Here is a 26,872-nt window from a genome sequence, read left to right on the forward strand (position 1 = left end):
TTGGTGGACTAAATACACAGAGGAGACAGAAGAAAAGAAAGACTCAAGTAGGTGGAATAATTTGTAGAAGAATAAGAACACAACTTTCACTAAGATAAAGAGTTAGGAATAAATGGAAATACCAAACTCTGGGGTCGAGGGGAGGGGGGATGGAGTGGTTAAGATAGCTTCCTTTATTATAGCTCTAATTTTTTTTCTATAAAATTGTTCATCATTAATAGTGGGGATGGATTGTAAAGGTCCTAATACAAGGGGAGACTGAGAGTAAGAGTGATAGTCAAGCTGCCTCAAGGAGGAGAGGTCAGGGTTGCAGTCTACAATGAGGAAAGTGGCAGAGGATGCTGAGCCCGGATGTCAAATAAAACCTTTGCCCAGCACCACTAAGGGTTCCCTGTCATCCATCAGCAGTGGCACCAATCCGAAAGCTGAGTGATTTCCTTGAAAGGGGGCCAGCAATTTAAAGATGGGAATGGAAATTACAAGTAGTTTGATTTAACCAGAGTTAGATCATTGTAGACAATATGAAAAGACAAGGAGAAAAGGAATCAGGTGGTTAAAAATAAGACAGGAACCAACTCTTGGAGCCATAGTGTAGTCTTGATCACAAGGTCAAGGAAAAATCCAGTTTCTATCTTTTATCCCTTGGGGCAAAATAAGTTTGAGAGGGTGCACTCATTAATCATTCCTCTAAAACAAAAAATGGGAACCAGTGAAACTTCTTCTGCATGTTACAGGATAGCTCTTAGGAACTATGTCAGAATTGGATGGTGTAGGTGGGAAGAAACTGTCTCCTCGGTGAAGTTTTTAAATCCTGGAAAGTGGAATCAGGATGGATCATTTCACTTAGAGTACAGTGCATTAGCTACCTAGGAACACAAACTGAAAAAGGATGGCCGGAGAAGTGTTTTTCATTTTGACTTTTACTCAAGTGACTTTTGATCAACTCCTGTCATTTCAGTTAATTTCTGAAGGCAAAGCTGGTGTCCCATTTATGCTGGGGATGTAAAGTGTACACAAATCCAGCCCAGGAAATGAATGCCTCATAAAAGTGTTCAGCTGTTCTCGAAGGAGTGAGTTATTAAACATCTCTTATCCATTCATTAAAATAATAGTTATTCAACAAAATATAAATGTTGCTGAGTATCCAAAAGGTATTCTTGAACAAATAAAGGAATACGTTAATGAAGAGACATTTTAAATGTGCATCATTCTAAGCTGTTGATTCTTCCAGTGTTAGAATTGATTTCCCCTTTGCTCTCTTCTAAAAACCAGATAATAAACACTATGTATATTTTTCAAGCTTGATTATCATGACACTGTTCTTTGAAGTATCAATTAGACCAAAACTATCTTTTAGCATGCAGCACACACACACACACACATACTCACAGACACAGTGATACCAGGCAATTACTAAATTGAACTTTGGCACTTTCCAAAGCGACAACACATAGGTGTGCTTATATGAAAGGACAAAAGGCCCTTGTGACCTGTGAAGGATAATTTAATTGGAATAGGCAGTGGTAAGATTATGAGAACTAATATCTACTTTTTATAATTTTTAATGTAGTGCTGGAGGATGGATGGTCCTGGTAGAACTTGGCAAATAATATTTCAGGATAGCTAAATAAATATATTTAGAGAATAAGAGCATGTGGAGGGAAAAAGAGAGTATGGGACACAATTGTTTTTGAAAGATACTGGTGAGCTGAGACAAGCCTTCTCCAGGAAACCCCGGGGAGTGAATGTAACCTTTCTGCTGGAATTCGTTCTAATTCCACTGGACATAAATGTTTAAGAAAACTAAAGTAAAAAAAAAAAAAAAAAAGGACTTTGTGGTGATCAAGAGTTCTTTTCATTTTTCAGCCAGCGATATTGTACTCAGAACTTCAGGAAAAACCTGATGTTTCAGGGTTACATTGTTTAAAAGGTTATTAACAATCTTTTTTAAAGTATAACTTGATGGTCTTAAAAAAAAATTCTTTTCTGAACTTTTCAGCTGTTCTCTATGCAGTTGGCAATACCATGCTTCTCGCCATCCTTAGATTCTGTAACGCTGGGTGCTGTGTGTGTGCGCGTGTGCATGCCTGTGCTCTTGTGTGTTTGTGTTCACTGTGCCGAATTCTATTATATCACTACTATGACATTTCAGAGAATTAAGTCTCATCCCTAAAGAGAGTACCTGGGACCAAAACAGAGCTGTAGTATAGTATCTCATCTCATCCCATCTCGTCTTTACTCAGCTCTCTCAATTAATGAATTTGCCTCATTCATCATTAAAAAAAAGGAAAAGAGATTAGCCCTGAGTTTTACCAGTAAACCCTCAGTCCTAGCTCCATCAGCGTGCTGTTCGGAGGGGCTTGCTCCTTCAGTTATTCCTTCTCTTCTGCATCACAAGCCTCTTCTACTAAATGATTGAATAAACGTCTAGACAGCCTTGGTTCCTTCATATACAAAATATGCTCCATCTTTAAAATAGACACCAGTAAGGAAGTAAAACACAAAACCTCCCTAACTCCAAGGTCCTTTCAGGGAAATTTGTTTCTTTTTTTTCCTCCAGAGATAAACTTGCTGGATCATCCATGTATGCTGCCCTCTTATTCATGTCTTCTTATTTTCTCAAATGCATTACCGCTGTCTTTGCTCCATTGAAACCGTCCTCGTAATCAAGACTCCCTAAGTTTATATCTACAGTAGAGCCTTCTCTTCTGAATTTCAAGTTCATATGCACAGCCGCTTACTTAACTAAGTAATGTAGTCAATGGACAGGTGGGATAAATGAAATTTTTAAAAACAAGGATTTTGGAGTCAGACTACATAGGTTTGAATTCCAACTTCAGTGCTTCTTAGTTATGTCACATAAGAATGCTTTATTTGACATTTTTAAGCTTCAGTTCTCTCATGTGTCAAATGGGGACAGTAATTGTAGCAAAGTTATTGTTAAGTATAAATATGTTAATTAAAACAGATTAAAATTCTGAGCAGCACATGGTGAAGCCCATGATAAGTATTACCTATTCTTTTGTTATCCATAGGTGTTTCCGATTAGTACATCCAAATATACTCCTTGATTTTTACTTTTCAAGCTTATAAACCCACCGAACATCGCTCTCATCTCAATAAATGGCCTTACCACCCAAACAGGGACTCAAGTCAGAATCTAGGCTTTCCTTTCTGTCCTCTTGTTCCTTCTTCCCCTGCATCTAATCTAAGGCTGTATTTTCAGTCTTATATCTCTGTTCTTTCGGATACAGCAAACCACAGCTGCAGTCCTTGGAACAGGTGATAGGAAGAAGCAGATTTCTAACTGGGCATTTAGCTTCCAAACCTGACTGTTCCAATTACTGCTCCCCACTGCACCAAGGGTCATTTTCTTAAAATGCAAACTGGACCATGTTGCTCCCCACACACCCATCCCAGCTCAGAACCTAGGGTGTGTTCCCATTAGAATAAAATTCAGACTCTTAGCCACGACCCACAAAGTCAGGTGTGAGCCTGCCCCTAGCCTCTACTCTCCCAGGCTAACTTTGTTTCCCCTTTACTATGCTGTAGCCATTTGACTCCCACGATGGTCCCATGATGGTCCCACCAGCACTAGCAGACTGAAGATTCCACTGACCCTGAAGGTAACAACAGAAATGCTTTCCCCTATGTACAGATAGGCGGTGGCCTGGGACCTGGCAAATCCCCTAGAACACTTCAGTCAGAGCCTTTTCTTCTGAGTTCTGTGACCTGAGCAGTCTGCCTCTATGCCCTCTTGGGGTCTTCAAGACTTTCAATAGGATTTTGAATTCTTATAGAACTCCACAAGCATTTTGCCATGAATACTTTGGCCTTAAGACTTTAAATTTGTTTTTCTGTGACCTCTTAACCCAAGCCATGTTTCACGTTTACTTTCACTTCAGTAGGAACGACAAGTCTAAAAGCAAGACAAAGATGCTTAAATGATTACTTCATTTTTCCAATTCTGCATCATTTTTTTAATCTCCTCTCCCTGCCCCAATAAAAATACAGAATAAAATGTTTAAATGGATTTTTTTTTACTTACTTTCACAAGAAAAGTCTAATGTCCATTAAATTTCCCTTTGGCATAATTAGTGAAGTATATTTTGCAAATGTTCCGGACATTATAGACAGTGTCCCTCTTTGTGTTCATATATACTCTCTACTTGCAATGTCTTATATACGTAGCTTATGGGATTCACTTAATGACTTCTGCCTTGGCTGGGTTTGCACTGCTTTTCAGTATTTCCTTGGGGAATCGTATTTTTTTGAAATCGTATCTTCCATCTTCACATTCCCAGTGAAAACTAACAGATGCCATGTAACATCCGTGTCATTAGGGGAAGGGAAAGAGCACAAGAATAAAGGCTCGAGGATATTGATTTGGTTTTTTTCAGCCACACTTTTTCCAACCCTCCCTAACTATTGCTAATAGGATGGTACTTTTCCAGTCGTCCCTTAAAAAGGTTTAAAAATTACCACTTATTTTAAGGGGAAGAATTCCATCCACTACCAGGACTAGTAAGTAGAAGCCGCTCTGTGTAGGGATAAAGCAATTTTGACGGAAAAAAAGAAGACACTTGGAAATAGTGCCAGATAGCATAAATCAAAGGCCATACACGGGACTACAAAGAAACATTTCTATGAGGTATTATAGCTGCCTTGACCTTGTGTATTAGGTGCTTCTGTATACTTTCCTAGAATCCTGCATCAAAAAAATTATTTAATGAGATTGTCCTTTAAATTACACTATGAGTTATTTCAATGATTCAGGCAACACAACATAGTATGGAAAAAATAACGTCTCATTAGAACTTGAGTCCATGTAACACCACAAACAGATACGCAATCCGTAAACAGAAAATATCTCCCATATCCATCTTGGTTTTTATGACATAGTTTCGTGTCTAAATCTATATTTGATTTATTTAGATTAATGGTATTATGCCCAGGATTCTGATGGATTAACACCGTTTGATAACAAATTGCTCGATTACCACAGAAAACATGGCATGTGCTTGGAAAGCTGGAATCCAGTCAATTGGAAAAATCCAAGAAGTTCTGGGAAAAAAAAGTTTTGATGCTTTGTCTGTGCCATAGTCTCTTTTCCTTCAAGGAGCTCATTCATTTCATTATTGAATTGAAGAAGCAGGCTGTTCCTATAGAAACCTGACCACATTATCTGCATCTGGTTAAGGTAAGGTCCATAGAGGACTATCTTCTACCCCATTACTTGGGTTCAGGGTTGCTTTGCCTTGGGTATACACTCCATGCATGAATTCCTGGATCTTTGGAACTGGTCAGCCTAGAAAAGTCTCAATAACATCTCACAAAACTTTGCAGGGATAAGGTGCTTTTTCCTCTGTTCTCACGCTCGTAAATCATAACCCCTCAGAATAGGGAAGAAAAGGCAGATACAAGGAATGATGTTAGAGAACAGATAAAAGAGTCAAAAGGAGAGAACACCTACTCCCTGAGTTGAGAGTGACAGACACGCGGGGGCCTGGGAACTCTGGGGATGGCAGCACACCCATTGCCGACCAGCATCACCCCCGTGACTTGGCTCGGACCACAAGGCAGAAGGGGTCGCCGGAAGAATATGAGAACATCATAAACGCTCTCTCTCTGGAGGGACCTTGACTTCAGGGAGGAAAAGTTAACTAAAAGTTTTCTCAAAATTAAAGAGGCATAGCCCGTAGGGGACCACTGTGCTCACGGAGGACAAGCCTCTGTGTGGGAGTGATTTTTCTATTATTGAAGAGGACACTTTCTCTGCTTTTCACTCTCATTCTCCTAATTTGTTATTCAAGATCCAGTATCTTGTTGATATGTGGGTTTGAGGTAAGGTTCCCAGAGTCTTGGTCACACAGCAGAATCATATTACCACAAGGGAGATAAGGATCATTGCAAGTCTGCGTGTCAGCTTCTATAGTTCTGCTATCTTTTTAACTGTGGAAAGGTGTGTTAGACCCACACAAATAGAGTCAATGAGAAAAAAAAAATCATAATGTGAGGAATTTGCCAACTGTAAGGATCGTTCAAGTGGAATAAGCAGAAGATTACAGTCTTAATTAAAGTTTTCCCTGCCATTCAATATTTTTTAAACAAAATAACCTGTATGTGGGGAAATTTATTGAGGAGAAGGTATTAAAATTTTCAGTTTCATTTCATTTTCTAATAGAAGAATTACGATTCTGAATTCCACTTTCATAAAGATCACCTTTTGACCTAAGGCAAATGACTAAGACTTTCATTGCTTTGGGACTGTTATTTCTAAATCAGGCTTTATAAGAACTCAGGCACTAAAATGATGAATTATGTTAAAATTTGCAGCAAATGCATAGAAACAGTTGCATAAACCCCTGTGTCCAACAGCATAGAGACTGGCAGTCAGAATTCATAATGTAAGCTGCTAATAAACCAGAACTTTCCTTGTCTGATTCGTCCGTCCATCACAATTTAGTTCTCCAAGGCAATAGACCACACAGCGTGTAAAATCTCATTCACAGACAGGAAGAATTGGGGGCTGGGCACTGAAAACATAGGCTTCCCTTTGGAATCTCTACTTGACCTTGTAATGCAACAGAAAGGGCTTTGAACCAGCACAGTTACAAAGCAGACTGCCACTGCGCTATGAGCACAGAGCTAGAGGCAGTTTATATGAATGAGTGGATTGCATTATTCTGATTAATGTTATTATTAAAAAAGGTATTGGGGGCCTTTCAGAGAGTATTTCCTATCTCTGCTGTAGCATTTCTTACAATTCATCGCAACTGTAACATGTGTGTCCTCTCTAGCAGACGAGAGTTCTTGGAGGACAAAAATGTATTCTTCTTGGTGTTCCAGTCATGCTGTATAATATCAGGTATACAGTAGGTGCCCAATTAGCATCAAATGGATAGGGAGATTAAATAAGTGGGGGGGAGAGCAAGGCTACTTAATTGCTTTTGTTTGGATTTTTTTAATAATGCCATACGGATATTTAAGGGGAAGAATATTTTTACATAACAGCGACTTCCTAGTTTCAGAAGCAGATATATCAAAATACTAGGGGAAAGGCTATTCTGAGTAAATTCTGCTTTGTGCATGTCAGAAAGGAAATAACAAACTTCCAGAGAGCCTGCTTTATCAAGATTTCTAAGCTAACTTGTAGGGCAAAGTGGTTGGATATATTTAGATACGTCTTTGGCAGGCATACCGATGCCGACTACTGGAGGTCTGACCCGATAATTATTGCTTAATATTGTGTGCTGCATTGGGTTGACCCTTCAGAACCCCCACTATTTTGGCTATATCACTGGAGGAAGGTTTTGGATCCCAAGTTATATGAGTTCCATGTGCAAAAATTATATGGAAAGTATAAAATTATAGTTTTACCTCCAAAAAGAAGGTAGCTTCAGAGAATCAGCAAGAGATACAAACAGCTAATGCTTGGCTCTCCTGCTGACCTTCAAAGAGAGTCCAAATTTTGTATCCCTGTATTCAAGAAGCCTCCAAATTCCACTCCATTCAAACTTGCTACATGCCATTTCCCCCTGAGTCCTCCTTTTACTAAAACCTAATTCTCAAACCAAGATATTTGCTGTCCCTGTATCGAAATCTCCAAGCACAGGGGATTTTCTGTTTTGTCTCTTTGGTGCCTCATTCTTTAATATTTCTACATGGCCAAATTCTTATTCTCTTTTAAAATGTAAATCAGAAGCCACTTCTTTCTTGCTCATCTCAACATAAGGAGACTTGTACCCTTCTGAATATACAAAAGAGTTCATACTTTCCTCTCTATCAGCATGAACATATTCTATATTGCATTACCTTCCTCATCCGAAGTGCATCTTCCTAACCGGGCAGTACCTCTTTGAGGCTGGCAGTAGCTATTTCTAAATCATCCCATTGCCTCTCAGAGTGGTGTGCTTTATCTATGTGGTGGATGTACAGAAATATTATATATGTGTGTATATACACACATATGTTAGAGAGCTAATAGAAATATTTATGAAATCAAAGAGTAAGTATATATCAAAAAACCCACACAGAATGATAAAAATATAGGATTTAAAGCTTTAAGATAACACAAAAATTAGAAGCCCAAATACAAATGTATAATTATTGCCATATATCAATAACAGAAATACATAGAATTTATGTAATAAAGATGGTAATAAAGATCAGGAGAGGACTATTCACCATACATCTAAGAATGAATAAGGATGCCCAGGAAAGCTTTATGGAAAAGACAAATCTCCAGTGACTTTTTTTATTTTACATTTTTTTATTGAATTATAGTCATTTTACAATGTTGTGTCAAATTCCAGTGTAGAGCACAATTTTTCCGTTATACATGAACATCTATGTATTCATTGTCCCTTTTTTTTTTTTTTTTTTTTTTTTTTTTTTTTTGCTGTGAGCTACCATAAGATCTTGTATATATTTCCCTGTGCTATACAGTATAATCTTGTTTATCTCCAGTGGCTTTTAAAACAGACAAGCATTATTTCTAGTACATACAGTACTCACTACTATCAGAGTTTATACAAACTGCAAGAACAATTTAATTAAGTAGATGTTAGATTACTAACAGTTTTGTCACACAAAAAAATGAACTTGATTGGCAGATTGAAATTTTTAGAATAATTTGTTTCTCCAAAGACAAAATTTCTTCCTTATTTTTACTTTTTTAACATTTTTTTATTGGGTAATAGTCACTTTACAATGTTGTGTCAAATCCAGTGTAGAGCACAATTTTTCAGCCATATGTGAACATACATATATTCATTGTCACTTTTTTTTTTTCGCTGTGCACTACCACAAGATCTTCTTTATTTTTATTATTACTGCATTTGGTCCCTGATTCCTGCTGAGAATTACAACCTTCTCACTACATATAGTTCCATAAGTACTGATTCATTCATTTTTATAGTTTCGTGACACCAACTTTTTTATTATAATATGCTCGATATTTGTGCATCTAACATTAACCCAATATTTTTAGAAAGAAAAAAAATCATTACTGTAAAATTGTTGTATTTTTATAGCTATGCTTTGTGCCAAATCACTAAGATATATTAAATTTTTTGAAGGGAGGTACGATTAAAAGATAGTGAACAAGCAAAGTCAACAACTTAAAAATGATTTTCCAGTGATAGAAAATGCAAAGTCTCTTTAACCAACATTATAGGGGTTACAGAAGAAATTCCAGTTATGTACTAAGGTTTACATATTTTCAAAAGTAGAAGTAAAGATGAATGCTATTAATAAGTATACTTTATCTTGTACTATCAGAAGGAAAACAAATGTCTTATCACAAAAACCATGTTAAAAACTCGTAACAGTTTTATACTATTTTCACAATGCTCAACTTGACCACAGCTAAAAAAAGCAAGCAAAGCCTTAAGAATGGTCTGCTAAAAAATAAACATTGATGATTTACTACAATAATTCAATTCTCAGTTTTTCATAAAATGATGATAAAAAAATATTTACATAATTGAGAGTTGATCATTACGCAGGAAACACAGACCAGATAAATAACAAGGCAGCCAGGACACCTCGTGTGTAAAAGTCCATGAAAATGTCCATCACTTAAGTTATTGGATGTTTTTCTCACATTAGTAAAATACTTCTTTAAATAATTCATTTTGTTTAAGGTTTTTAAATAATGGTTTTGGTTGAGTTTGATATCAGATATATGTGAAAGTATAAGAACTGAATTTACTTAAGTCTTTGTTCATTCTTGCCACAGCAGAATCCTTTGTAAGTAAACATTTATCATTTAATAAAGCTAAAAGTTAGAAAGTTAACAACAGAATTTATCACCGATTGTTGATATGTTCTTACAGATTGACCCAATACTAAACTTTAAAACTTACTAATTGCAGTTGAAATGCTTTCCCTCATGCCTTTGGTCTAATAAAATCTGTAATCTCTGATTAGAGATGGGTGGTTTCCTTGAATTATTTAAAAAGTAAAATAGAGGTGTTTAGTTCTCAGTCATGAGACCCTAAGAGAACTGTAGGAATTTGAATAGCATATACATTAACTCATCCTACATGGAATTGTATGATCTTCACCCCAGGTTAAAATCCATGCATTAATTTTTTAAATCTTCTATATTACATATCAGTAATGATTTCCTTAAAGTCTGCATCTAAAATATTGTATAACCAGATATGGTTTGACAAAGTGAGGTTACAGCTCTCAGACCACAGAGGGACATGAAAAATACTCCGCTCAATTAAATTCAGCAGAGTAATGAAACATGGGTGCCAAGGGGACATAGTTTGTCCCTGTATTTGCTGGATTTGATTTATATTTCAAATGGAAAACTAGACTCTGGTGTTTTTAGGGTGAATTGAGAGTTTCTGCAAAGTTTAACTATGCTATAGATAATAATTGCATTAAATCATACAAGAAGAGCAATGGAGTAGATTGAAACATGGGGTCACTCACTGACTTAGCTTTTATTTCTCTGACCCATGAAAACTATGAGAATATGAACTAATCTACCATGTAAGAAGGTTATGGGGTGATGAAGCAACAGGTGCACACATCAGACTGAGCCACAGTCATACTGAGACCTGGGGGTAGCAAGAGATGCACAGAAGTCATGGTCCATCATTTTCGCATACTGTACATACTCAAATTTCTCTCTCTATCCATCCAAGTATCTCTGCTACAATCAAGGGTCATGGGGAAACAAGGCTACAAAACTCTGGGCTATCGGACCAACTGTCCTATTCGTGGGGGAACCCCTTGGACCTGTGAGAAAAGGTATTTTCAATACTAGATGGGGAAATGCAGGGAAAAAAAATACCAGCAACTTCTGAGATACCGTTCTGTGTGGACGGAGAAATCACTTTCAGTTGGGATTAAACAGGAAACTGTTTAATGGCTGGATAAGAGGGGTGTTTTTTATTGACTGCAATTCATCCACTGAGCATTTTGCTGGTAGTAAAACGTGGAGAGTAATTCCTCGCTGCAATATAGTTGTTAGCATTAGAAAAGATGGTGTTTGTAGAATATATGAGTTCAGCAAACATGAAGCCAGAGGGAGAAGCAGAGAGTCAGACTAGACTGCACAAAGGTCCGCAGTGGGCTACGTTATCCTGTGACTCCCTGCCCCGTTGGCCTCTGGAATCTGGTACTTACTCCTAAGCTCTTTGCAATGCACATTTTTTCTGCGTAAAACCTATTGCTATACATGGTTATCTAACTTTTCATTTAGCTACACAAGATTCGAAAAATACTGATTACACATCTGCTGTATATCCAGCTGTGGGAACTCAGAGATGGATGAACAACACAGTGTTTCTGCCATACCCAAAAGACAAATTCAGAGTTTATTCTTTGGATGTGTAGGCTGGGGCGGGGATGGGCATGAGTGGAGAGCCAAGAGGGAAGGGAGGTGGGGAGACAAGCTTTGGAGCACACCATCACATGTGTGCACACAGATGACACTGGTATCTCCAGGCTGCTGTCGACTGGAGTACCAAGTTTTAGCAAAATCTGCACCCAGTGTTCTCCGTCCTAAAAGTACTCACTTATTTTAGAACATGATTTCTTCACAGGTGGAGGTGACAAGGGCCATATTGTGTTCTTACAACTCTCAGAAAAGAAGAATTTCCAGCTGCTTTAATCATTGGGCTTTGCCTATGCATGAAAAAAAAATGCTACATAAGTGAGTTATCTAACTTTGATAGACGCCACTTGGCCATTCCAGATTATTTAGTTAGAATTACCTGGTCAGAGAAGGACTTAACTGCCATAATTTTTGGTGCCAAAATTATATATTACACGCATACATATATCAACAAGTGAACTGCTTCTCTTTTCATATATATATATATATACATACACATACATGTGCTTGGGATTGGTTACGTATATGAGACCAGGCTTTAGAAAAACAACTCCTGGAAAGTCTTTAATTAAAGGAAAACCCACGGTGTTCAATCTTAAAGCCCAGGAGAGAAAGGGAGAGGGAGACAGAGACAGAGAGGGAGAGAAATGTAAGTGATTTCACTTGATCTTGAACTCAAATGCAGTTTTCTCCTAGGATACGTGAACATGTGAGTGAAATTTATTTTCTAGTTGGAGCAAGAGGAGAAAAGAAAACAGTTATGGACTAACCTGAAGAAGTACATGGTGTATAGAGGGGGTGGGAAAATACGAGAACATCAACCAACAAGGCAGACGCTCAGCTTGATGGGGGCTGGTTAGGGTGAAGCACGTCATGGAATCTGAGCCACTAACCAAGGGCACAGTGACTGCAGACTTGCTTTTTAACTCTAATTTCCAAGAGGAGGACGATGCGAGAACTCAAATGTACACACTGCGTCACCGTTTCCTGTACTCTCAGACAAGTAACTTGGGGGAACAAAATCCTTAAACACTACTGCTCTTCTGGATTCTTAAAGAGATTTGCTCTTCATTCATTTGGGTGTGGCTTGGTGCAATTTAATGGATTTAATGTCCAAATGCCTCCCTCAGCTTCACTTGCTTTCCCACAGGAGTGCTACTTAAAGGTTTTAAATCACCTTAAATATACAGCCAAATTTTTCTTTCTCAGTTCTGCTTTCTCTAGTTCAGGTTCCTCTCCCCATACTATGGACTCATATTTACTCCTAGAGTTTATGACAAATAGTTCGATGCTTCCTTTTTTTTCCCTACTGTTTCTGATTTTATAAGTGCAATTTTATAAACATTTTGAAGCTCAGAATCAAAACTTAAACTCCAATTTTTACAATTCAGCTTGGGAACTGACTCCTGAACCACTACGATTACTCAGTCTCATAACTGGCATTACAGCTGCGACCACAGATAAACAAGACAGGGCTGTATTTCCCATGATGCCTAACCACGTTGATTCTGCATTGTTTGTTATTTTGCAAATGGATTAGAGAGAAATATTTGGCTAATTGGTAGAGCGCCTATCTGATGGCTCAATAATCAATCTTCAATGGATCATAATAGAATACACTCTAAAGAAGCTTCTCCAGATAAGTGATAATGATATGAGTGACCTTCACTCTCAAGATATTCTTGAATGTCTTGAAGCTAATAGGAGGATCTGCAGGGCACATTAGGATATTAACATAGATAAGCCTTACAGCTCCAGATTTACGTCTATTCCAGCTAAGAGTACCTGACTTCTGAGCATATGAGTAATTGCCTTTGTATGCGTCATTTGCCTCTTTATAACAGTATTTTTTGCATAAATGAAACTATGGAATTTTCAAGTTTCTATTTCATTTTTCTAGCATGTGTATAGATTCTGATATCATGTATATATTCGTTAGAAACAAAATTATTAATCTTTGAATTGACCAAGTTATCAAATCCATCATTATAGTAAAGATTATTCCAATTAGTCACTTAATGAGTTGAGAGATGAAAAGGAAAAAAAAAAAGCCATTCAATGTTAACTAGAACTATTTTCTTGGAAAGCTGTTAAATTGTGTTTCTATCCAACAATTGTGTATCTATCTTCTCTGAAAAATTGATACTAGCTAATATCTACATGTTAAAGGGCTCAACCTGTCTGTCAAGGCATAGAAGAGAGATTATACGGTGATGTGGATAACAGCAAGGACTTGCAGCCAGATAGTCTGCTTTAAATCTACACTGTCCCTTATTTGCTGTGTGACATCGGGAAGATTGCCTAACCTCTCTTCTCATTTTCCTCACTCACCTGTAAAGAAACTTTAGAAACATTAAATTAATTAATGTTTATAGCTATTCCTGGCTCACAGTTAGTGCTACAAAAGGGTTTACTGTTACTATTGTTGTCATATTATTATTGTCGTTAACTTATTGAAGTGTCATCCCAATACAGGCTAATAACAAAGATTCTCAAGGAAGCTGCTAAGAAAATAGATTTGTCTCGACCTCAAACGTAGAAATTCAAAACGTCCTTATTGACTAGATGGCTACCGCATCATGGCTTACCACAGGTCATGGTTTTCAGTGATGAGGCTGGGCAACGTTGTCAGTCACTCAGTGACTAGATTTTATGATTGCTATTTGGCCTCCCAAGCTTGCTGAGTTTCTTTCCTCTTATACATGACAAAGATAAATCAATGATGTTTTTGTTTTGATTCCTCAAAGGAAGCACTTCATGACGCTTTTGCACACATGCTTTTAAGATGTGTAAGAATGTGTGAATGATATTCTTTCACTGACATTTATAGAACCTATTTTGATATTAGCAGGAAAGCATACATGTGGTTAAATAAGGCCACTGTGTCTCTATAGGTTAAACCAGATAGTTAGAGTTCAATATAATTTTTTCTTGAATTGTAACAAACCTTCCATTTTTAACATTTTATATTTTCTTCCACAAAATACAATATTGCTGGCAGCATACTAATTAATATTACATCTAGAGAAAATATGTAATTTTCTTAAATGGTATTTCCTGAGCCAGAGTTTTCCAGGTAAACTTAGGCATTAAGACATCAGAAGGTCTTCATGTAAATCAGTAACGGGGGCCCCCTGCCCACGAACGTGACCCTGACCTCTTATGAGCACAGCTGCTGTGAACTTTTTTATTTCACTAATGTCTATAAATTGTACTGAACTGTATCACTTAATCGTTCATGTCTCAATGGCCTACGTACGTGAGACAAGGTGTGAAATCTTTTAAGTATCATGACGATGAGGGGACAAAGTTTCGTTTCTTTGGCTCAACCTTAATATACATGAACTGACACCAATGAGATTGCGTCTCATCTCATCTTACTTATGACGTATTATCTCATTGATATGTGAGTTGATGCGCAGGTTATAAACAGCTAAATGCATTTTTTTCTGTTGAGCTTTTAATTGGACATGACCTTTCTTCTTTTTTGTTCACTGAGATTCTGTGAGTACTCAGGTCATCACATGCTCTCAACTTCACCAGAACAGCATGGATGCTGAGGATAAATGTGGCCACTTGTGCACATAAGTGATGGGCAGAGCTATAACTAAAACCCTCTTCAACAGGGTTTCAACTTTTATTCATTAAAATGAGCCGGTGGATCTTTTGCCCAACACTAAGATATTTATATTGAGTCAGAAAGAAGAAAAAATTTTTTATTCATTGATTAACTCTATTAGAGTAAGTACCAGAGAATGTAAACTGATACAATTTTATACATCATTTAAACATTTTTAAAGCAAAATTTTATCTTATTAAAATTTAAAAATACTTTTATCAAACTTTAAAAGTGCATATTTGTTGGTCAAGCAGTTGATTTTTTAAGGTAAAAATATTTTTGAAAAAACACTAAAAATATTTCTTTAAAATATTTTTTAAACTTTTTTTAAAAATGATGTTCACTGCAGCTTTGATTTTGAAAGAAAAAATAATATTATACAGCTATTCAAAAGAATGGAATAGCCCTACAGGTAGTGACATGGAAATTGATAAAGTTCTAGGCAGACACTATCTTTGCAGAAAGGCATGTAAAGTATTGTTCTATAATTTTAAAAAGAAGAATGAATATTTGCATGTGAGTGTGTGTGTGTGTCTGTATGAAATACACATCCCAAAGCTTTACCAGTGACTATCTAGGAGTAACCTGTGAATTGGCAGAGAGAGAGGAAATAGAAAACCTTCCATTTTTGGTTTACATGCTTTGCAGCACTTAGATCTTCATAAACATGCATGTAGTAATGTTGTAACTGAACATAAAGACCCAACCACACAAAATTGTTAAATGTATTAGATGAAATGCAATTTGCCAGGTTGTAACATCCTCCCAGACACGTCTCACGTGAGTGCCCAGCACCACAGAAATGGGAACAAAAATGGGCAGCTCTGACCAGCATAAGGTCACCTCCAAGCTTAAATACAACAACCAATGGAAACAAATATTGCATTCTACATCCAACAAGAAAAGTCAGTCATGGCATTTGGGAGATAATTCCAAAATCTCACCAGGCACAGTCAGCTGAACCCAGGTTCATTTCATTCTCAGAATTTCATCTACATTTGCCTGAGATTTTAAATTGAATAATGGACTGACTGTGTGTGAGCAAAACACATGCGTTTCTTTTATACTTTTTAAGTAGCAATGCAATCTGGGGAGACCCTGCTGAGGGAGCAGGGGGGCTGGACGGCGGCAGGGGAATGGGTGCTGTGTGAGATAGGACTTAATGAGATAAGGGAATATGTATTTTTGTGAGGGGAAAAAAAAAACTTCATAACATTTTTTCATATGAAACATACACAGGAATAATGGAATAGATGATATCTCATGAAATGTGGCCCACAGTAAGTTACTGTTCCATGTCTTCCTTCCATAGAAAAGGAATGAATTGGAGACGTTCACTTATAATGAAAATTGTCTGTATTTTTCTCAACTGAGAGCGTTCATTGAGACTTCATAGAGTAGTTTTATTACGTATTACATGGTAAGGAAAAAAACACATTTTTTTGTTCCAGTAACAACCTTTTATCAGACACAACAATACACCTCCGCGGCACTCGTGTCAAAAAGAAACTGCTGCAGACTGAAATAGTCAAAATACAGGGAGTTTAACTGGTGATCTGGTTTCTTTTCCAAGTGTCCTTCACTGCAGCTTTCAGCAAATGAACCAAAGGCAGATTTGGGGGGAAAAAAGCAGCATCTCCCTCTTCCACCACCACCGTGGTGCGGCCTCTCTTGTTTGTGTGTGTGTGTGTGTGTGTGTGTGTGTGTGTTGTTGTTAATGTTCCCCACCCACAAAGCGTTCATCAAAGAGAAAGCGAAGGAGAGGGGAAAAGACTGTGAACCTTCTGCCCTTCTGCTGCGTGGTGGTCATGCTCTGGAGGGTCTGAGAAGCCAGCCGTCAGCAGATGTGCAGAGATAGGACAGACGCCGCACGTTAGCTGCTTTTCTGTCCCACCAAGAGCCCCGGCCTCTCATGCTTTATTACAACCTGTCATCTCACCCACATTTTCAAGGTGGCCCCACGTCTTATAGGTGCTCCTTCTCAAACAATTCTCATGTTTCTTCACGGTTCTTTTTTCTTTTCTTTTCCTTTTTTTTTTTTTTTTTTTTTTTAAGCTGTTCCAAACACTTCAGAGCATGGCTTTTAAGAGCTATTTTTTCGTAAAACCCATCCTGACATTATTTCCCCTGACGCTCCTGACGGAGCAACACCATTGGCAGCATGTCTCCTGAAACCACTCCTTCCCCAGCCACTCAGTTCAGTGTCCATTGATTTCTCATCAGTGACACTGGCATTCGCTAGATTTGGGTTTTGTTTTTAACACGTTTCATTTGTTGCCAACATTGGTATAAAGTGTTCTTCTTCTTATTATACTTTCCTGAAAAAATTATTTTGTAATTTCCTCTTTGTCCAGAGATTCTTTGGGAGATGTGTTTCAAATCCAAGCAGTTAAGAAGTTTTCATTTATTTTTGTTATTTATTTCTAACAGCTGGGATTACACTCACACCACGTGGGTCTTAAATGCTCTACTCTGTGGAATGTATTTAAATTTTCTTTGAGGCTAAGTACGTGAGCAATTCTTGCAAATCTTCCATGGCTCTAAGAAAAGAATTTATATTCTTTCTTTGCTTGGGACAGTGCTTTATATGAAAATATTTATTACATTGAGCTTGTTGGTTATATTATTTAAATCTCTGAGTTTGCTTTTTTTTCTGTTCATTCACAAAGAAAAAACATGGCATCTTCCTCTATAATTTTGTAGGTAACTTCTCCATCAATCACTAGCATAACCTTCCATATGCATTTTGTTTTATGTCTGGTGCACAAAAGTTTACAATCCTACAGTCATGGCGAGTGGTGGCGATTTTCACATGTGAACGTCTTCCTGATTCTGTTTAAAGCTCTTGGCATGAATTCTATTTCCCACCTTTTCATAGTCTGCCACTCTATATGTCTTTGTTCATTTTCATTTGCTAATGTCATCTATTCCAATCTTTACTTAAAAATTTGTGGTGACAGATTTTCAGTTGCAGGAAAACTAACTTAATTATTATCATTGGTTCATGGCACACTGAAATCTAATTTAAGAAAAATTAATAAAGCAACAAGAACCCACAAAGTTACCAGGCAAAATTTTTGGCAATAAGATCTTGGCAATAATCTTCATTTAATCATATTGCCCTCCTACCAACCCATCTCCCTACTTTTCCCTACCCAAAGGAGCATGATCCTAAAATCTGTGTTCATTTTTCCTTGCTTTCCTTTTTGTAGACTTTAATTGCATCAATATACATTACTTGAAATACATAATTTAAAAACTGAATGTGTTACTCCATTTATAAAATGGATGTCATACTGTATGCAGAAATCTGTGACTAATAATGCTGACATTTATCCAAGCTGTTGTGTTGCTCTCGTTCACTTATTTTGACTGTTATATAGTGTTTCATTTAGTAAGCATCCTACAATTTATTCACTGCTCCCTCCTAACGGGTATTTGTGTTGTTCTGTGTTTTCAGTTCAGATTTTTTTCTTTTTTTTTTTTTGCTAATACTATAATTATAACTTTTACCCCATCTATTCCATTTGCTTTTTCTCACAAACCTCTCACTCCTGTAATTCCTGGGTCCCTCCTGCAAGTTTCTTATTATCTTTTCCCCTCTGCTGTTCATCTCTTCTGTCTCTTTGTGTATTTGCTTTTTGGTTTGTGTTGTGAAGGTTTATTTTACTTCATCTTGTAAATTGACAATCTTTTTTTTTTCAGTTCCTCTATTAAATTTTTAAATTTGAACATTTTACTTCTCGAGGAAATATCTGTAGGGGGGCTGGAGGGGGTGGATGTGGATGTGTGTGTGATCTACATACATCTACTTGATCAGTCGCATTACTTTTTCTTTTTTGTCAAAGTTATCATGTGACTCTCTAATTAATTCTACTTCAGTTGGAGCTACAAGCTGCCTTAGGTCACTGAGACCCTTAACCAGGTGGTAATTCTCCTTTGCCTAATCAATGTTTTCAATTCCCTCACCACCCCTAAAGGCCAGGTCATTTGCATTTCTCAAGCACGGGAGAAAGTGTAACAGTTTGCTCTCGGCAGACTGATGAGGTGCTCACTGACAAACCCTTCTTCCTCTGTGCAGTACTATGGAAATGGGGATCCTTAGCTCCCCATTTCTCCGAGAGCAAGTGTCTGCCTTCTCTGAAGTTTAAAAAAAAAAAATGAGAGCAATTCAGATCACCAGTTAAATCCCCTGTATTTTGACTGCGATCACGTAGCTCAGAGAATCACAGCCAGGGCAAGACAAAACAAATGTGTTGGGAAGACGAAACTTTTCCCTAAGGGGCCCAGAGACTTTGTGTGTGGCCATTAAACCCTAGAGAGGGACGCTCTCTGCTGCCACTGACAGCTTGCTGTCAGGGACCAGAAGAGAGACCACAGTGTTTCCGAGAAGAGCAAGGGAAACTTAGAACTTAGTTGGGAGGGTTAAAGAACACTCTACGTTCCTGATACAGAGGAAAATAGGAGTGCCTTCTCATGCCAACTCAGAGAACAATTTAAAATTTTACTTTCACCTCCAGGACATTCCACATCTGGTCTCTTAAGAAAGCAAACCCTCTTCTACATTTTATCTCTGTCTTACAGTGCAAACTTCTTAAGGCCGTGAGTTTTATCTTTGACTATGTTATATACAAGACTGATCACAGAGCTGGAGCTAATTAGTGGTTTCATATCATCCTCATCATTACCATTTTAAGTGTAGGTGTATATCAACCTGACAATTCAAATTTATAGGATAGATAAACGGAGAACATTTACTCACTTTACAAAAGAGGTCTGCCCAGGGTTTATTACATCTCTCATTCTTTCAAGTTTTATCAACATAGCATAGGACATTTCAGGAACACACACAATTTTATAAAGTGGAGAATGCAATCTAAGCCAGTTTCCAGTCTGCATTTCCCTTTTTAAGATCACATTCACACGGGATGTGCCTGGTGCTGCCTCTTCAGGACCCTCTCACCTTCAGACATCAACGGATTGAGCAACTTCTCCCATCACCATCGGCACTCCCTGTCTACTTCCTTCTTAGACCCACTTTTCTAGGAGATTCTGGATTATTTTTGACTGGATCTAGAGATCTCACCAGAGTTGTTCATTCATTCATTCATTCGATTTTTGTGGGGTTTACTTTGGTTGTTGATTTCATAGCAGACACCTGACAATCATTTGATCACATTTTAGACACCTTCTATTGCAACAAGCACAATGATACTGTGTTACTAAAAAAAAAAAAAGCACCACTATCACTGTGAGATACCACTGATTCTGAGATGAACTCTCATTACAGTGCTCAAATGTGAAAGCATCGATAATATACAAGTGATGAAATACAGAAGCGAGCATTTCCCAGCTTACAGCACAGAAACTTCAGGGCTAGTTTTACGCCTGTAGGGTACCAAGTCTTAGAACAGCTTGCTGCCTGCCACTTTCATAATCAACTGTTCCTAATTTCTAAATCAACTTTACCATAACTGGGAATACAGAACAATCTCTGCCCCACCCGTTGTGGAGTCCTGGTAAGTCTAGTTTCCTTAAACAGGATTAGTCCTGGGAATCTGTGTCCTTAGAAGTCCCCCTTTTCCCTTTCTGATCACATTACGGTTTGCTTTTGTTTGTACATAACAACTTTGTCTCTGTTTTCCCACTTGGCACGTCAGCCTCCTCATCGAGACTGTACAAAGCCCACGTTGGTGTCTTAGTCTGTTCGAGCTGCTCTGACAGAAATACCTTAGACTGGGCGGCTGACCAACAACAGACATTTATTCTGCTCTGGAGCCTGGGAGTCTTGGATCAGGGCACCAGCACGGTGGGGTTCTGGTGAGGGTCCTCTCCAGGCTGCAGGCCACTGAGTTCTCTTTTTATCCTCACGTGGCAGAGAGGAGAGAGGGGAAGCCTGCTCTCTCCTGACTCTTACAAGGGCACTAATCCCACTTAAGGTGGCTCCACTCTCATGACCTCACCTAACCCTAATTACCTGGCAAGGACCTCATCTCCTGATACCGTCGCATTGAGGAGTAGGGTTTCAACATATGAATTTCGGGTGGGTGGGTGGGATCACATTCAGTCCATGACAACTGTCTGGATTGGAAACCTAGAATTCTGTGGGGCTCATTCTAGTTCCTTCAGCACGGGAGTTGGGAAGAATCCTGTACTTTACCGAGGCTGCACTTAAGAGAACAGCTTGTTGCCAGGTGCCTCCGTTTCATAGTCCCCACATCCACCTCCTCAGAGATCAGTACGTTTTAGAATCGAAGCTATGATCGTTCCACTCGCCCAGGTCCTATGTTGTTTTGCTGGATTCCCAATGCCAGGGATCAACTCTTCTCCAGAGCAGTGCTTGAAACCTGCAACCATCCCAGCAGTGCTAGACTGTGCATTTCTAAGTGTCAGACAGCCTGCCTTTGGGGGCAAGCCGGAGCCTGGCGGTTAGCATGACGAGAATACTGCCTCTCCCACCCCCGTCAACATGAGGTTCTGAACTACTGGTCAGAACTCAATGTTAATAAGATAAATAAAAAGCTCGTCTATCCTGCACACTTTCAGATTCCCAGATCAAAGATCCTCAGATTCGCAGCATATTGTTTTCTATTTAGTGCGGGCTCAAAACTCGGCTGCTAACACAGAATTCCCTTGCATCAGTGTAGACCAATGTGGTGTGTGGACTTCACTGCTGTGATCCAGCTGGGCTCGGGTGGCCCCATCTCCCTATCTCCTGCCCTGCCAGTGTTTCCCTGGGTCTCTGTGGAAGGAAGGAAGAAGAAGAAAAGAGCAATCTTCCCTTTGTTTAAAAGACTTTTGTCACTCTCTTTAGAGCACATAAACTGTAGGAGAGGGAACAGTGATTTGGCGCTGGGAGACCTGGGTTGAAACTAGCAACTGCTGCTGACCATCCAGGAGACCGTAAAGGAGCCTCCTCTCTCTGAGACTCGGTTTCCTCCCTGGAAACCAAGGGCCGAATCTGCCCTGTGTGCATCATTCAAGTGAGACGAAGGATCAAAATAAAAATGACATCATAAACGTGAAAAAACCTGTGAACTTTCAGATGCCACGCACCTGAAAAAGATGAGAAATAATCATCCTAATGGGGACTGTCTCGTCACATGATGTCCATTTTCTGTGCCCTCTTCTTTTCTCTCCTGGCCCCAGTACTCTTAAGTCTCTCCGGCCACTCTGGGATTTGATGACCTTACCTACGGGTGGTGGAGCGTGGATTCGTGCAGGATTCACAGACTGACAGCTGCCCCTGAGGAACAGATTTTAAGTTAGGAATAGATGGGAGGAAGGTGAGACTGCCTGAATGCGGAAGGCGGACTTGAAGCTGCTGCACCCCAGTTCAAGGCTGAGATTAAAAACGGTGTCCTTGAGCCACACTCCCCCTCTCGCCACACTTCATTCTGAAACGCACTTCAGTCACATACTTTCCTGCAGCCTGAACAATAAAATCACACTGTTCGTGCACAAAGAGTTTTCACATCTAAGAAACAGGCCCATTGTACATTTTTATTCACTTTTATCCACATTTTTCCATAAAATCTATTTGTATGTAGGAAATGCCCACTCTTCAGACTGTTTCATTGAGCTATCTTTAAGCAATGGTCAATCCTATTTGTGTTACATTTACAGGAATCCTTGACTTTCCTAAACTAAAGAGGAGAATCTGCTGTTTGGCTAAGAAATCTGTTCAACTTAATACAGATTTTATACCTCCTTTCAAATCCCAGACTGAGCTCTTCTTTTTCAGATTTTCAGAAACCAAGAAGAACTTATTTCCAACGAGACTGTGAATGCAGCACATATCTCTGTCATTAAAGGCAAACAGGATCTTTCTTGTATAAAAAGAATATGAGTCATCAGCTCTAAATCTGATCTGGTCCTAATTCAATTAAATCATTACATTCTTGTCTTTCCACTGATTTTCCTGCCTACAGAAAACCATGCAATGAATGTGTTAAATGGCCATTTTAAAATACTATGTACATCCAAAGAGGGGGAAAAAACACAATTTAATGCTAAGGAGGGGAATAAACTGCTGATCTTTTTTTTTTTAACAAATGGCTGGGAGGGTTATAATGTATTAGATTTTTTTTCCAGAGGTAATCTTAGATGTGGAGTGAATGAAGTGAAGTCTGTTATCAATCCATAACATCTGCCACAGTGTCAAGTGATGAAATGGGCGACTCCAGAGCCCAAGACAGCTGGGACGGCTTTCTTAATGCAGGAGGGTATTGTGCAAACAAACAGACACTGATACGGTCTATGGTTGTCACAATTATTCAGGCTGGCGATACATCTTCCCGTATTAGCTGCTTGAGCAGTCCTATTTCTTTTAAAAAGTAAACTACTGTATAACAATCACCATCCTGGCCTGTGAGTCAGTGGGAACAAACAGAATAAATACTCTGGAAATAAAACATAAATATAAATTAAAATTTATCACCAGAGCAATAAACTGAAAAACAGACGCAAGATGAAGCAAAAGGAGACAGAACACATTGAGCAAAAGGGAGGGGAGAGAATAAGCAAAAATAAATAAATAAATAGATGAAAATTCAAAACACTACTTAAAAAAAACAACTAAGAATTGGTAATAATTTTCTTTAAGCTTTATCATGTTAGGGATTCACGTGTATTTTTAAGTTAAGGTTATTAAAAAATTGTTAGTGCAGCTAATTTTAATTAATTCGTGCTCTTGCTGAGGTCTGTGATCAGCATTACAGGGATGATTAATAAAAATGATGGGCCTAAGTTTTAAACATGAGTAAAGATTCTATAAAAGTAAGAAAAGTATTCAGTCAATAATTTATTATTTACATAAATCTATATCTAAAGAAGGTACTGAATTCAATTACAAATGGAGGCTTCATTTCATCCAGATAAGCTTCCTGGTGGATATGGAAATGATTCAAATTGGAAATTTTACAGCCTGCACATGACCTCCGGTTCAAATATTATACAACACATTCTCAAACACATAACCTAGCTTTTGGATAAATAATCTGGAACCCACTGCAAGAATTATTATACATTTAAGTTCTCTGTGCACTGGGCACTGAGAATAATTGAAAGCAAGGCTGTTTTCATGAGACCTGAAAGCTCATCTAGTCTCGTCTAATAATTGTGCAGATGTGAAAGGTAACGTCGAAGAGTTAAAGATGCTCCTAGCAGGCCATTTACTTTGTGCTCTGAGCTTATTCCATCATGTTAAGCTGCCTCTTTCTCTGTTACTGATGTACCTATGGTGGGATCAAAAGTAAGCCATTTTCAGATTTTGTTAACAAGATGGCTACCTGAAAACTAAACACAAGTGGGAAATTAAATCCAGGTTCCTCAGCTTTAACTGAGACATATTGGTTCTTAAAAATAAGGGTAACAAACCCCACATATCCATTCAGAAATTTTTATTTCAAATTTTACTAAGTGTATACTGATACGAGTTTTATACCAAACATTTTCTAGTACATGTTCATTCATGATTAAGTCAAGTCCAAGTGCCATGAAGGCTCCGAAATGCCTGAACTATTTCTGTAAGGAAAAAAATCACCTTATTTGTCATTGTATGTTTCTCAACACATCATATAATGCTTGGTAAATGATAGCTATTCGTTGAATGCTGATTTTTTGTTGTTATTGTTGTTGGTGTTATGAAGAAGCCAAAATAAACTCAATTCATCTCAGAAGTTAGATGTAAATATTATGAGAAGACTTCCTCTCTGACAATGGAACATAGTTGCTCATTCATTCATTCAACAAAGACTTGCTGAGCACCTCCTGTATGGCCCGCTCAACTCAACACGTTAAGGGTAAAACTATGGAACAGTGAACAAGACAGAAACAGCTCCTGACCTTAGGAAGCTTTCCATCTCTCAGAAAAGACCAACAACAAGCTTGTGATCACGAACATCACAAAGGAGAAATTCAGGGAACCATATCTGTATGTAAAAGGGAATTCAACCCAGTGTGGGCCGAGGCCCCTATGGAATCACAGATGATTTCCCTAAGGAACTGGCCTGTAAGGTGAGGGCCACAGAAAGAACAGGAGTTAGATATGCAAAGGGCTGGGTCACAAGGATGTCATTCTAGATAGAAAGGCATAAGCAAGAAAGAGCATGGTGAGTTTCCAAGCCAAAAAAAAAGCAGGTGTAACTGAGGGACAGAGATGCTGGAAAAGGAGAAGGCAAGGTGCACAAAGAGAGCATGGCTACATAAAATCAGTCTTGAAAGACCAACATGGTCATATTGTATAGGGACTTAGAAATAGGAGTAATATTCAAAATAGGTAACAATAATTAAAGCACAGGCAACAATCATTACAGCATTGACACCAATCACATCCTGACCTCTAACCCTAATCTTGGCCCCCCAAAAAAAAATCAATATAGCAGCAGTTACATATAGGAATGTGGGGTACAGGACAAAAACTTGGGTCCCTAAATGATGGCCTATAGCCAAGCAGTCCGACTGGCCCTTGACTTATTAGCTCAAGCCAAGTGTTATATGTGTGAAAAATAAACATTTATATGATTTAAAACACTATATCTGTGGGTATCTTTGATAGTCACAGGTTAGCTTTACCCTAAGATGGCTACATAGCATGTTCAGAGTAAAGACAGAATTACAGCTTCGAGAGAATGACTTACCTTGTCCATAAATATTCTGGCAGTGAATAGCCAAATACTCATCACCTTTCAGGAAGTGATGTTTTACAAATGGTACCCCAAAGAATCATCACCGAGATGCGTATACAGTTGAGATAAAGGGAGACTTTTTACAAAATAAATCCCTATTTGTTTATGTATTTTGAGCAGTCAAAAAAATCACTTGACCTAAGACAAGCATATACTAAAGCAGAGGTTTTAGAACCCTAGGACTGCTTTGGGACCTCCCAAATGGCCACGCCCTCTTATGTCTAAAGTGAAAAATATTTAATGTGGCCTACAAGCAGGACTGATTTTTCAGGGAGTATGCATAAGCTGTTTAATATCTGCATTTGTACTGATTGGTCTGAGAAGACTTTGCAGGAATGGCGTCCTCTCTATAAAGCTACCCAACCCCACTGGCGCTCCACACACCCCTCTCCTTGCTCCACTTGTGTTTCTTTCCGTAGCATTTTGTTTTTATATCCCACTTTGTAACTTATTCATTTACAGTCCTGCCTGCTTACTGTGTTTCCACACTGGAATAAATCTACACCAAGGAGAGGATCTTCATCTGTTTCCTCTTGTTGATGTATTCCAAAGAACAACTAGAAAAGGATTTCCTACCCTTTTGTAACTGGAAGGGAATTCACACTACATGAACGACAAACCTGTACCAACAGTTCATACGCTTATTCATTTTCCAAATAATATTGTAAGATAAGCGTTATTGTTAAAGTGTCTGCGCACCTGAATACTGTTCCCAGCTTCACCCAGCTTACAGATGGCAGGTCCAGGATTTGAACCTAGGTCAGTCCAAATCCAGAACCAAAACTTGTTCTAAATAGCAGCATAATTCACTACTCGTTCATTCATTTGTTCTTTTCTTTTTTTTTTTTTTTTTTTTTTAAGAGCTCAGCTTTTTATTGGATGTGTTCCTGCAGAGGTTTAGTAAAAAAAGACCAAAGCCCATGTCGTCATCAGACTCCTCGGCCTCTTCTTTCTTCGCGTCCACTTTCTTCTCAGCCGGGGCTGCGGCGGCGGCGGGGGCGGGGCCTTCTGCCGGGGAGGCGGGGGCGGGGCGGGGGGCGTGGCCTCCTGCGGGGCGGGGCCCTGCGGGCGCACCGGCCCCCACGGTGCGGAGGAGGCTCCCGATGCCGACGCCGGCCAGAGCCTTTGCAAACAAGCCGGGCCAGAGAGGCTCGACGTTCGCTTCGGCTGCTTTAATGAGGGCGTTGATCTTGTCCTCCGTGACGG

At 38.6% G+C, this 26,872-nt stretch overlaps 1 long non-coding RNA gene across 1 annotated transcript; it reads left to right on the plus strand.

Moving 5' to 3' along the window:
* The first annotated feature begins 2,061 nt into the window (after positions 1 to 2,061).
* On the plus strand, positions 2,062 to 26,872 carry LOC116661516. Its single transcript, XR_004317401.1, has 3 exons — positions 2,062 to 2,097; positions 4,536 to 4,542; positions 26,763 to 26,872. It is a non-coding gene; the product is annotated as an uncharacterized LOC116661516 (long non-coding RNA).

This window comes from Camelus ferus, chromosome 35 (genome assembly GCF_009834535.1).
Source record: "Camelus ferus isolate YT-003-E chromosome 35, BCGSAC_Cfer_1.0, whole genome shotgun sequence".
NCBI classification, from domain to species: Eukaryota; Metazoa; Chordata; class Mammalia; order Artiodactyla; family Camelidae; genus Camelus; species Camelus ferus.